The 12,710-nt window shown below is 39.5% G+C and overlaps 1 non-coding gene across 1 annotated transcript; it reads left to right on the top strand.

The window, feature by feature from the left end:
- Positions 1–8,502: 8,502 nt before the first annotated feature.
- On the top strand, positions 8,503–8,609 carry LOC141602995 (small nucleolar RNA R71). The gene has a single exon (XR_012524896.1). It is a non-coding gene; the product is annotated as a small nucleolar RNA R71 (small nucleolar RNA).
- The last annotated feature ends 4,101 nt before the right edge of the window (positions 8,610–12,710 follow it).

Genomic DNA, 12,710 nt, shown 5'->3' with positions numbered 1-12,710 from the left:
AAATTGTGGGAAAATAACGAATTTGAATTTCGCTATTTCATTTTTTTGAAAAGTGATGGTTTTGAACTTTGTGATCGGAGCCATTTGGTGTTCACAATTAAACATATGTGGTCGTTGGTCAATGGTCGATACAAAACACAATTTATACTTCACAAACAACTCTACAATTAGTAAAGAGGCAAGTAAAGGTCGGATCCCAAGGGACGGGTATTGAAATGAAGATTCTATTGTAACTAGCGGTGTCTAGGGGTGTCACAAATTAGGTTGATGTAGAAGGTTACTAAACTAAAATAACAATGAAAATAAACTAGCAAGATAAATGAAATAAAGGGTGTAAACAATTGATTAAAAGCACTAGGGTGTCATGGGTTCATAGGGGAATCATGGGATGTGATCATACAAACATGTTCTCAAACTATAAGCAAGCAATTATTGTTGTGATGGATCGAGTTGGGTTATATCTTACAATCCTAGGAAAGTTTGGGTCCCGGAGCCGAATCTCTTGGATTGTACAACACCTACAAGTCGACTTAATCTTCCCTACTCAACACATGCATGGTCTAACAAGACTCGAGTTGGGTTATGTCTTACAAGTCAAGTTGAAAGGATAGAAGATGATAGTAAATGCAAGGATTCATAGGCTTAGCATTTCATCAAATATAACATGTGCATGTATTAAGATCAAAACAAGCAAGCAAATAAGATATGAAAGCATATTAATTTAAGCATGAATCATTCCCCATGTTGGTTTCCCCTAATCACCCATTAAACCCTAGCTAAGAGACTACTCACTCATTATCATGTTGATCATGCTAGAAAGGTTGTCAATCATACTAACATAATGAAACATGATGAATAAATGAAAGTAATTAACAATAATTAAAAAGGGATTAAGAGATTATACCTACAAATGATTCCAATAATAAAGATGCAAAGAATAATAGAAGAACTTGATGATTGATGGAAGGTTGTCAATCTCCCAATAAACCCAATAATCTTCTAATTACCCAAAATAAATGAAGAACAAGAGAGAGATTCAAGAACTAAAACTTGGATTAAAACTAGATTAATATTTGATTACAATATTGAAGAGAGATTTTGATTGATATTAACTACTCTAAATATTGATAAGAAGAACATGCTCCTCTAATTAGACTAATGGGGTATTTATAGTGAAAATTAGGGAGGATGCATTAGGGTTAACTAAGGGCTAAACTAGTAATTACACTTTTTAAGTTGAGCAAGGAGCCTCCGGGATTGTCCGAGAGAAGGGCTTCTCCATTTCGTAGCTTGAAGAACGAAACTATGCTGTGCTGTGATCCGTGCGGCTGGAAGTCGGGACGGCCGGATTTGGGGTGGACGATCCGAGCGGATCGAGGAACAAGACGCTCGGACTGGGCATGGTGGATCCGAGCGGATTCCTGGGGAGGACGCTCGACCGGGAAGGACGGACGGATTCCCTACAATCCGCTCGGATTGTAGTCCAGCAACTTTTCTTCTTCTTTTTCTTCCCTTTTCTTCACGAATTCCTTGGGGATTTCCTTGGGGACTCAAGGATCCTTTTCTCAACAATGCTCTTTTACTATGCTATGTACAAAGGCCTTCTAGTCTTGTCTCTCCTTGATGCTTGGTCATTGAATACGATCAATTTAGCCTCGTTTTGCCATGAAAATGCAAGATTCTTACTCCTTTCCTACCAAGGGATCAAAATCTCAAAGAATATGCAAAACAAAGAACTAAAGATAAGAAATGACCCAAATAGGCACTAAAAAGCATGGAAACAATGGTAATTCGGGGCTAAATATGCGCTAATTATGGTCACATCAAATATCCCCAAACCGAACCTTTGCTCGTCCCGAGTAAAGAGGTGACAAAGACTAGGACCAATACTAACCTAACCTAATAATAATAGCCGATATGAGACAATTAGCGGGTCTCACTCCGCCCCTTCAACTCACAACAAGACAACCATGAGGTAGGATGCCTTCTTGCAAGGCAAGGTGGGTCTTGCCAAAATGGCAACACATCCAAACATTAAGCACACAAAATCAAATAATGGATGCATCTACAAAAGAATAGCCACTTTCCTCATCTAAGTGGCGGAAATTATCTACAAGGGAAGCAATTCAAGGGTACACAATCCTTCATAGATGCAATTTGTTCAAACTACTAAGCCTAGAAGGATACCAATAAATCACCTCCAAAAGGTGTCAAGCTAGGGTACCTTTGTCCTCAATCGTTAAATGCTTTTGTCAAGAGTAGACTCCCTATGGTGTTAGAAACACTGGAGGATCGCGGAATTCCCCCTCTTGCCTAGACAAGAAGAAGGGTCGTCCCCTCTCTACCATGCACAAAAATGGATAAGATGGAAAAGGGATTGATAGTATTTGAGTTTCATTTTGGGAGTTTGCTTTCATTTTTGTTTTCCCCCCAATTTCTTTGGCATTTGACATTTGAGAACACTTTCTTTGCCATTTCTTTTGATTTTTGGCATTTCAATACTTGACAACTTTTTGCATTTCTTTTTGAACATTTTCAAAGTCACCCCAATTAGTAACGAGGGTGCCTTGTATTTGAAGCTTTAGGAGTTCTATTTTTGCTCCTCTTTTCATTTGATGCATTTTTGCAAACTTTCTTTCACTTTTCATTTGAACTCAAATTGATTTCTTTTTGTTTTTGTGCCCATTCCCTTTTGATGACAAAATGTATGGTAGAACATGAATGAATGATAGAAGTATGCATGGTTTCAAGGGTCACCTTGGAATAAACGGTAGCCAAGGAGTTATCACACCACAAGGTACTCTTGACTAGGCCTTAATCCATGGGTCAAAGGATACTAGCATGACACATCCTAGGGTGTTTTACAAGCATTCTAACAAGCAAAGTCTTAAGAATAAAAAGCATCTACTAGGGCCTATATACACTTGTCAAGCTTCCCAAGTAGACGGTTTCGCAAAATTTTTCTAACATGCAACTACATGCCATGATGCAACTAGCATATACACATCCTAATGCAAATGATTCTACCAACTAGTATGCCAAATGATCTAAATGCAAGTCCTAAATTCACATTGTTTATACCGCATCAATCAAAATAAAGCCACATAGTCATTAACATAAAGAGGAAAAAGGGGATTGGAAAGATCATACCATGCGGTCTTCAATATCCTCATGTCTCGGATGTGGCGTAGTCGATCAATGTGAACAAGGATGAACAAACACAATATATACAAGACTATATATACAAAGGAAATGAACTAGTTTTTGGTTTTTCAATTTTTCAAATTTTTATGATTTTTGAAATTTTTCAATTTTTATGGTTTTTGGATAAAAGTTAAGTGTTAGAATTCCCATCCCCACACTAATATGGGCATTGTCCTCAATGGCCAAAATGATGGAAATTATGCAAAATGATGCATGATTTTCTATACTAAATGCAATTCTACACTAAGCTATACTACATGATGCATGGTTTTTGTTATGACGGAGAGGATAATTTAGATTACCTCCCGTTGTGTATGCATTAACTTCCCCAAACCAAATAAGACACTATTGCTAATGTCAAAGCACGGGTATAGTTCATGCACACACTATGCTATGCATGAGACTAGATTGTCATTTTGGATTTTCAAAAATGGGAACAATAAAGAACACCTCAATGGAACCGAGGTGTGAGTCCTTTGATGTTGCTAGGACTAAACCAACAATGATCAAAATGAAAATAAAATACAAAGAGATATAGACAAACCATGTGAGAGTAGGAATCTCCAAGGCTAGTCTTCCATCATGCTACTATTGTCATCACTTCCCTCATGAGAAGTGGTCATATTGCCACTTTCTTTGGCACTTTCTTCATCATCATCTTCTTCATCTCTTTCTTCATCTCCACTCGCTTCTTCCTCAATGTTATCATCAAATCCTTCACCATTTCCAACAACCTCATTGTTTTCCACCACGTCCCTAGATGCACCCGGAAATAAGGCTTCTTTATCCGCCCAACTAGGCAAAGGACAAGATGGATCAAGGAGTCCTTGCCTAGCTAGATGTAGGAGGGGAGGATATTGAGCCAAATAAGCATTCTTCCGATCTTCATAAGCTTGCTTGTGCATGGCTTGCATTAGGAGAGTTACATAATCTTTTCCAATTTCAATTCCTTGAGGTTTGAACTCTTCATATTCATAGGGGTAAGGTGGTATAACAATGGAAGAGGAGGGAGTTTCATGATCACCCTTTTGTTGTTGAATGATGTACTCGGCGTCCTTGGATAGGGGAAGTAAATAGTTGGTCCGGTGGACACTAAGACGGCAAATCTTTGCGGGTAAAGTGAATGATCGAGCCTCACTTGTAAGCCACCCATACTTGGTATCAAGGGGATTGTGAGCAACCCACTTAAACTTGTTAATCAAGGTAGACATATCAATAAGATGGCCACCATCCTTAGCCTTGTACTTGCTATCCTTATTGAAATTAGGATCAAAGTGCTTGGCTAGGACCGTGACAAGGCCGCCATTAACAATTACGGTTTGACCCTTCTTCCCACTATCTATATGGAGCCATCTATCAACCAATAGCCTCAAAGAATTGTAAGGCTTGGTGTGAATTCTTCCAACATTCAAAGTTGATTCAAGGAGGATAAAATCAAGTCCCGTAAAATGATTGGTGTCTTTTCTAGCAATTATGGTATTTCCCACAACTTTGTGCCATATTCTTATGCCCGGATGATGGACCAAAAGAGCACGACAAGCTTTAAAATCTTCAAATTTCTTCCCAGAGATTGCCTCCCAAAGAGGCTCGGGATCATACTTCCCATATTGCTTATAAAATTTATGTTCATCACTAAGACCCAATATTTTACCCAATTCCGGAAAGGAAATGCGTCTACTAGTGTTAGCTAGACGAAACTCAATATTTTCCCTATTCTCAACTTTTGTCACTTTCAAGGAACTTAAGAATTCCAAGACAAGGGAGGGGTATGTCACTTCCTTCATTTCAAACAATTTCTTTAAACCCATGGCATTGAAAAAGACTCTTGTTTGTTCAAGAATACCCAACTTCTCTAAAGCATCTTGACATATGAATTTGGTGGATTGAATTTGTTTCATGGCAAACTTGACAAATGTATTTCTATGAGAATCGGAAATGAATGTTACCTCCGGGTAATGCAAGAGTTGATTAATTACCGGAGTAGAGGGTGATGCTTCCATAGAAATTTGTTGAGGTGGTTGCACTTCCAAGCTTGGTGTTGCTACCACCATTGTCAAAGCTTTCTTCATTTGTAGAGCTTTTTGCCTTTGAGAGAGAGTTGTAGTCTTTGGTGCCTTTGCTTTTGCTTTTGTTGCTCCCTTTGTTCTTGCCATTTGATGAGCTAACCAAGTAAAGAGTCAAAAATCTTCAATTTGTAGAATGCCCAAATTGATTTTGAAGGTGAAAGGCCTTGCCTTTATGAGAACAAAAATCAATTCAAAGGTGAAGATTTTGTGTTTGGTTTTGGTTTTTGATGAAGATGGAGTGATTAATTTGTTATTTGAAAGATGGTTTGATTTGATTTTGGTGAGTTTTGTTGAGGGTTTTTGTTTTTGAGATGGAGAGGATGAGGGTTTTGATGTTATGGGTAGTGTTTATGAGTGAATGAATGAATGAATGGAGATGGGGGTGGGTATTTAAAGAACTCGACATTTTCGAATTGCAGGGACAATCCGTGCGGATTAGGCGCAATCCGCTCGGATTCTTCAGCTTCAAATTTTCAAAAATCCCGCCTAGAGACGGGCGGCTTCTGGAGAATCCGCTCGGATTCATTGACATGAGACAGACGGATTTCGTGCAAGACGGACGGATTCTTGTCCAGAGATTTTTCTTTGTTTTTCTTCAGCTTCAAGACGGGCGGATTGTCCATGAGACGGACGGATTCTGAAAGACGGGCGTCTTTTCCAGAATCCGCTCGGATTCTTCGACAGACAAGAATTTGCAGTTTTCAGCTCAGCCCAAGACGGGCGTCTTCTCAGCAGGACGCTCGGATCCACTGCGGACGGGCGGATTGTCAGGAATCCGCTCGGATCCTAGTCCTTTGCTCCCGGATTTCCTTTATCATTCTTTTCTTTCATTCTTTCTAATCTTGTGTTCTTCATTGCGGGGGCACTACTAAGGCATGAATAGCCTAGGCAATTGCTATCCCCACACTAAGGTAAAGCACTACACATCAATTAAAATCATTAGTCCCTCCCTCACTTCTCTCTTTTCATGACAATTATTTTGATCAAAGTAATTAAAATCCAAAAATGACAAAAAATGCAATACAAAAATTAAAGTGTAAGTTAGGGAGTTAGAAATATTTACAAGTGGTGGTTTAGGGAGGACTCCACCAAACTCTCATTCTTGATGAGATGTCAAGGGGGCATGTTCAAGGTGTTGTTGATGTTGCTCAACACCTCGAAGAAGTAATTAAAAGCTTGTTCATTGTTGTGGTAGAGGTCCTCAATAGACCGTGGCCCTTGTTGTTGATCATGATCGATGGCATGCCCAATGTAGGGATTAAAGATCCCTTCAAATTCGTCGTCCCAAAGACCACAAACTTCATTGAGTTGATCATTGAAAATCTCTTGCTTGGATGGAGACAACTCTCCCAATCTCTTCTCTTGGCTAATGAGGCCATCATCTTCTTCCTTGGTCGATTTTGATGAGCTTTTCAAGCTCTCCTTGCCACAATTCACTTGCTCTTTGAATGGAGCATCTTCAATTTTCTTCCTCCATTGGAGTTCCGATTTCTTCCTTTCATCTTTTCGGCTATAATGATCAATCATGAAACATGGCTCATGCAAACGAGGAGCTCTCATGGTTTTGTCAAGATTAAAAGTTATGCTTTCATCTCCCACTTCTAGAGTGAGCTCTCCATGTTTCACATCAATCACCGCACCCGCGGTGTGTAGGAAAGGTCTTCCTAAGATGATTGGAATGTTGGAATCTTCTTCCATATCAACAATGACAAAGTCCACCGGGATGAAAAACTTCCCAATTCGCACCGGGACATCTTCCCATATCCCTAATGGTGTCTTCGTCGATCTATCGGCCATTTGAAGAGTGATGTTGGTACATTTGAGCTCTCCCATTCCCAACCTTTTACTTACCGAGTACGGCATGACACTCACACTAGCCCCTAGATCACACAAGGCTTTGTTGATCGTTGTGTCGCCAATGGTACACGGTATTGAGAAGCTTCCCGGATCCTTTAACTTTGGAGGCGAACTCCCTTGAAGTATTGCGCTACTCACCTTAGTGAAGGCGATAGTCTCAAGTTTCCGGATTGACTTCTTCTTTGTGAGGATATCTTTCATGTACTTTGCATAGGCCGGAACGTGATTGATTAATTCCGTGAAAGGAATTGAGACCTCTAAATTCTTCACAATTTCCATGAATTTTCCAAGTTGATCATCAAATTTGGGCTTGGCTTGACGACTTGGAAAAGGAAGTCTAACCACAATGGGCTCCTTCTCTTTGGCTTTGTCTTCATTTTTCTTTGAACTTTCTTCTTTCGATGATTCCCCTTCTTTGGGACCTTGCACCACAACTTCATTCTCACTAGCTCTCACAACTTCATTCTCAACTTGCTCCTTCGGTGCTTCATACGTTGTACCGCTTCTCAAGTGAATGGCACTAACCGTTTCATGTCTAGGGGGGTTACCTTGAGATGGTAATTGCCCCTTTTGCCTTTGTGAGTTTGAGGATGCTAGTTGGGTCAATTGTGTTTCCAACATCTTGGTGTGAGCTAGAATGTTGTTGATGGTGGTGTCCTTTGTTTGGCTATCCTTTTGCATTTGGGTGAAAAATTCTTGTTGATTTTTTTGCATTTGAAGGACCGCTTTTTGGACATCAAAACTTTGGTCATTGTGGTGATTGTATGGATTTTGGTTTTGGTAACTTTGGTTTTGATTGAAAAAGGGTCTTTGATTTTGATTTCTCATGGGTGGTGGAGTGTATGTTGGTTGAGGATTTTGGACATTTTGGCTCTTGTATGAGAGATTTGGATGGAACTTGGTGTTTTCATTGTAAAAATTTGAATAAGGGGTGCCACTTTTGTAAGCTTGGAAAGCATTGACTTGTTCGGTTGTTCCCCTACATTCACTTGAGTCATGGCCCAAGGTTCCACAATTCTCACATATCCCGCTTGGGATTGATGAGGATGCCGTCATGGCGTTGACATGATGCTTTGATGATTTTGTGTTTTCCTCAAGCCTAGCCATAGCTTGTTCAAATTTCAAGTTGATTGTGTCAATGTGAGCGCTAAGTTGAGCACCCAATTGAGTAACGGTGTCCACTTCATACTTTCCTCCTCTAGTGGCCTTGCGAGGCCTACTATATTGCGAATTATGGACCGCCATTTCCTCAATCTTGTTCCATGTTTGATTGTCATCAACTTCGGTGAACATTCCATTTGATCCCATATTGAGAACGTTCCTTGAATCTTCATATAAACCATTCCAAAATTGTTGCACTAAAAACCATTCGCTAAGTCCATGGTGAGGACATGAGCGACAAATACCTTTGAACCGCTCCCAAGCTTCATACAAAGACTCTTCATCCCTTTGCTTAAAACCCGTAATTTGAGCTCTTAGCATATTGGTCTTTTCCGGTGGGTAGAATTTTTTGTAGAAAGCTAGAGCTAACTTCTTCCAAGAATCTATTCCAAGAGTGGCCTTATCAAGGCCCTTCAACCATTGCTTTGCGGTGCCGATTAACGAAAAAGGAAATAAGACCCATCTTATTTGGTCTTGAGTCACGCCCGTTTGAGAGATAGCTTCACAATAATCACAAAATGTTTCCATATGAGAATGAGGGTCCTCACTAGGCATTCCCCCGAATTGGCTCCTCTCAACTAGTTGGATGAAGGCGGACTTGGCAATAAAATTACCGGTGAGATGTTGTGGGGTAGGAGTACCATTTGGTAAATCCTCCTCGGTGGGTATAGAGTGTGACGAGAATTTAGGCATTGTAGGTGGATTTTGTGGGATATTGTTAAATGGGTTCTCTTCTCCTTCTATTGCGAAAGGATTGACAAACTCACTAGTGGGTTGAACAACTTCACCAACACCTCCCAAATTCCTCCTAACAAGTCTCCTATTATTCGTCAAGGTTCTTTCGATTTCACGGTCAAAAGGTAACAAATCTCTTTGTAACCTTCTAGACATGCAAAATATCAAACAACTAGAAAACAATTAGAACACTCCTTGAGGAGTTTTACTTCCCCAAGGTGAAAAAGACACTACTAATAACAATAAAAGAAATCTTAAATCAATTAAACACCGTCCCCGAAGAACGGCGCCATTTTTGATCGGAGCCATTTGGTGTTCACAATTAAACATATGTGGTCGTTGGTCAATGGTCGATACAAAACACAATTTATACTTCACAAACAACTCTACAATTAGTAAAGAGGCAAGTAAAGGTCGGATCCCAAGGGACGGGTATTGAAATGAAGATTCTATTGTAACTAGCGGTGTCTAGGGGTGTCACAAATTAGGTTGATGTAGAAGGTTACTAAACTAAAATAACAATGAAAATAAACTAGCAAGATAAATGAAATAAAGGGTGTAAACAATTGATTAAAAGCACTAGGGTGTCATGGGTTCATAGGGGAATCATGGGATGTGATCATACAAACATGTTCTCAAACTATAAGCAAGCAATTATTGTTGTGATGGATCGAGTTGGGTTATATCTTACAATCCTAGGAAAGTTTGGGTCCCGGAGCCGAATCTCTTGGATTGTACAACACCTACAAGTCGACTTAATCTTCCCTACTCAACACATGCATGGTCTAACAAGACTCGAGTTGGGTTATGTCTTACAAGTCAAGTTGAAAGGATAGAAGATGATAGTAAATGCAAGGATTCATAGGCTTAGCATTTCATCAAATATAACATGTGCATGTATTAAGATCAAAACAAGCAAGCAAATAAGATATGAAAGCATATTAATTTAAGCATGAATCATTCCCCATGTTGGTTTCCCTAATCACCCATTAAACCCTAGCTAAGAGACTACTCACTCATTATCATGTTGATCATGCTAGAAAGGTTGTCAATCATACTAACATAATGAAACATGATGAATAAATGAAAGTAATTAACAATAATTAAAAAGGGATTAAGAGATTATACCTACAAATGATTCCAATAATAAAGATGCAAAGAATAATAGAAGAACTTGATGATTGATGGAAGGTTGTCAATCTCCCAATAAACCCAATAATCTTCTAATTACCCAAAATAAATGAAGAACAAGAGAGAGATTCAAGAACTAAAACTTGGATTAAAACTAGATTAATATTTGATTACAATATTGAAGAGAGATTTTGATTGATATTAACTACTCTAAATATTGATAAGAAGAACATGCTCCTCTAATTAGACTAATGGGGTATTTATAGTGAAAATTAGGGAGGATGCATTAGGGTTAACTAAGGGCTAAACTAGTAATTACACTTTTTAAGTTGAGCAAGGAGCCTCCGGGATTGTCCGAGAGAAGGGCTTCTCCATTTCGTAGCTTGAAGAACGAAACTATCTTTGTCTTTGTGATCCGTGCGGCTGGAAGTCGGGACGGCCGGATTTGGGGTGGACGATCCGAGCGGATCGAGGAACAAGACGCTCGGACTGGGCATGGTGGATCCGAGCGGATTCCTGGGGAGGACGCTCGGACTGGGAAGGACGGACGGATTCCCTACAATCCGCTCGGATTGTAGTCCAGCAACTTTTCTTCTTCTTTTTCTTCCCTTTTCTTCACGAATTCCTTGGGGATTTCCTTGGGGACTCAAGGATCCTTTTCTCAACAATGCTCTTCTACTATGCTATGTACAAAGGCCTTCTAGTCTTGTCTCTCCTTGATGCTTGGTCATTGAATACGATCAATTTAGCCTCGTTTTGCCATGAAAATGCAAGATTCTTACTCCTTTCCTACCAAGGGATCAAAATCTCAAAGAATATGCAAAACAAAGAACTAAAGATAAGAAATGACCCAAATAGGCACTAAAAAGCATGGAAACAATGGCAATTCGGGGGCTAAATATGCGCTAATTATGGTCACATCACTTTGTCAGTTGAAATTGTGGGAAAATAGTGAATTTGAATTTCACTATTTCGTTTTTGAATGAGATGGTTTTTAATTCCTTTGTTTGGAATTGTGAAAATAGTGAATTTGAATTTCACCACCTTGTTTTTGATTTGAAATTGACGGTTTTATTTCCGTCGTTTGAAATTTGTGAAAATAGCGAATTTGAATTCCACTATTTTGTTTTTTGATTTGAAAATGACGGCTTTAACTTCCGTCGTTTGGAATTGAGCGAAAATAACGAATTTGAATTTCGCCATTTCTTTTTTTGTTTGGGAAAAGACGGTTTTGATTCCATCGTTTGAAATTTGTGAGAGATAGCGAATTTGAATTTCACTATTCTGTTTTTTTTTTGTGGTTTGAGAATGACGGTGTTTGATTCCGTCGTTTGAAATTCGTGAAAATAGCGATTTTGAATTTCACTATTTTGTGTGTGTGATTTGACTTTAGCCTTGGCTTTTGCTTTGGCTTTGGTTGAATTGTTTTTGGCTTTGGTTTCTGCTTTGGCCTTGAGCTTTGGCTTTGGGGAAAATGGTTATTGGCCGAATGGCTTATGGGTTAGGGCTTTTGATGTTGGCCTTTCGATTTGGCTTTTGAATTATTGGTTCTTTGCCAATTTTCGTTCTAGGCAGGTAAAGGGGCAGACGGGGATGTACCTGTTGGTGAGAGGTTGAAATTTGGCGATGGGATGTTTTTGTGGGGAATGGGCTTGCCTTCCATCATTGATCATGAACAAGGAGATGTTCTGGTTTGTTATCTGGGTTTGTCGTAGGATCCCCTTGATAGAAGCTCGTTCCAAATTGGGTGTTAATGAAAGGTTTCTATTGCCAGACATGGAATAGGTAAAGAAAATGGACACGGAGTTTCGAGTCCTCTGCTTACTCGGTTCGGAACGTCACTCGAGTGTACTCACATTGAATTGGAACATATTGTTCGTTTTAAATCAATTCTCACATAAATTATCGTTGTCAACGGGAAGTGGTAAAGAGGAGAATATATGATAGTTGAAAATTGTGCTTTTATTTAGATAAATAAGATGTTAGCACAGACTCGATGAATACATGTGACTCATGGGGACAGCCCCCAGTTTGTCACTTAGGAATAAAAGGACATACGCTAGGATAGATATGAGAAAGCCTAAGACTCGGACTCGGACTCAGACTTAATCGTAGATACGGACTCCTAATCATCATCTTCCTTCTCGAAGGTCTCTTCCGCAGCATCCAGTGGCTTGAATGTTTGATCTTGAGCATTGACCCACTTGAGCACTTCATTCTCGTTGTTGGGGATTATATGAGGACAATAGTCGATGAGGCTTTTATCTCCTTGCAGAAAGAGATGTTCATTAGGGTTGTCTTCATCCCTTGGTTGGCATAGGGATGAAGCTATCAGTTCCTGGTTGTCGATCATATCTTGAATAACATGTTTCAGTTTGAAGCATGTTTCTGTGTCATGACCATTTCCTCGATGATATTGGCAATAGGCATTGCCGTCCCAAAAACGGGATATCTTGCATTCAGATGGGTCCGGAGTAGGCCCGATTGGTTGTAGCTTCCCTTCAGTTATGAGCTTTTGAAGAGCTTCGGCATAGGTTGTGTTGAGGTTGGTGAATG

Source organism: Silene latifolia, chromosome 9 (genome assembly GCF_048544455.1).
Source record: "Silene latifolia isolate original U9 population chromosome 9, ASM4854445v1, whole genome shotgun sequence".
Taxonomy (NCBI): Eukaryota; Viridiplantae; Streptophyta; class Magnoliopsida; order Caryophyllales; family Caryophyllaceae; genus Silene; species Silene latifolia.
The sequence above is the reverse complement of the archived record's forward strand: the minus strand, read 5'-3'. Positions and strand labels throughout refer to the sequence as shown.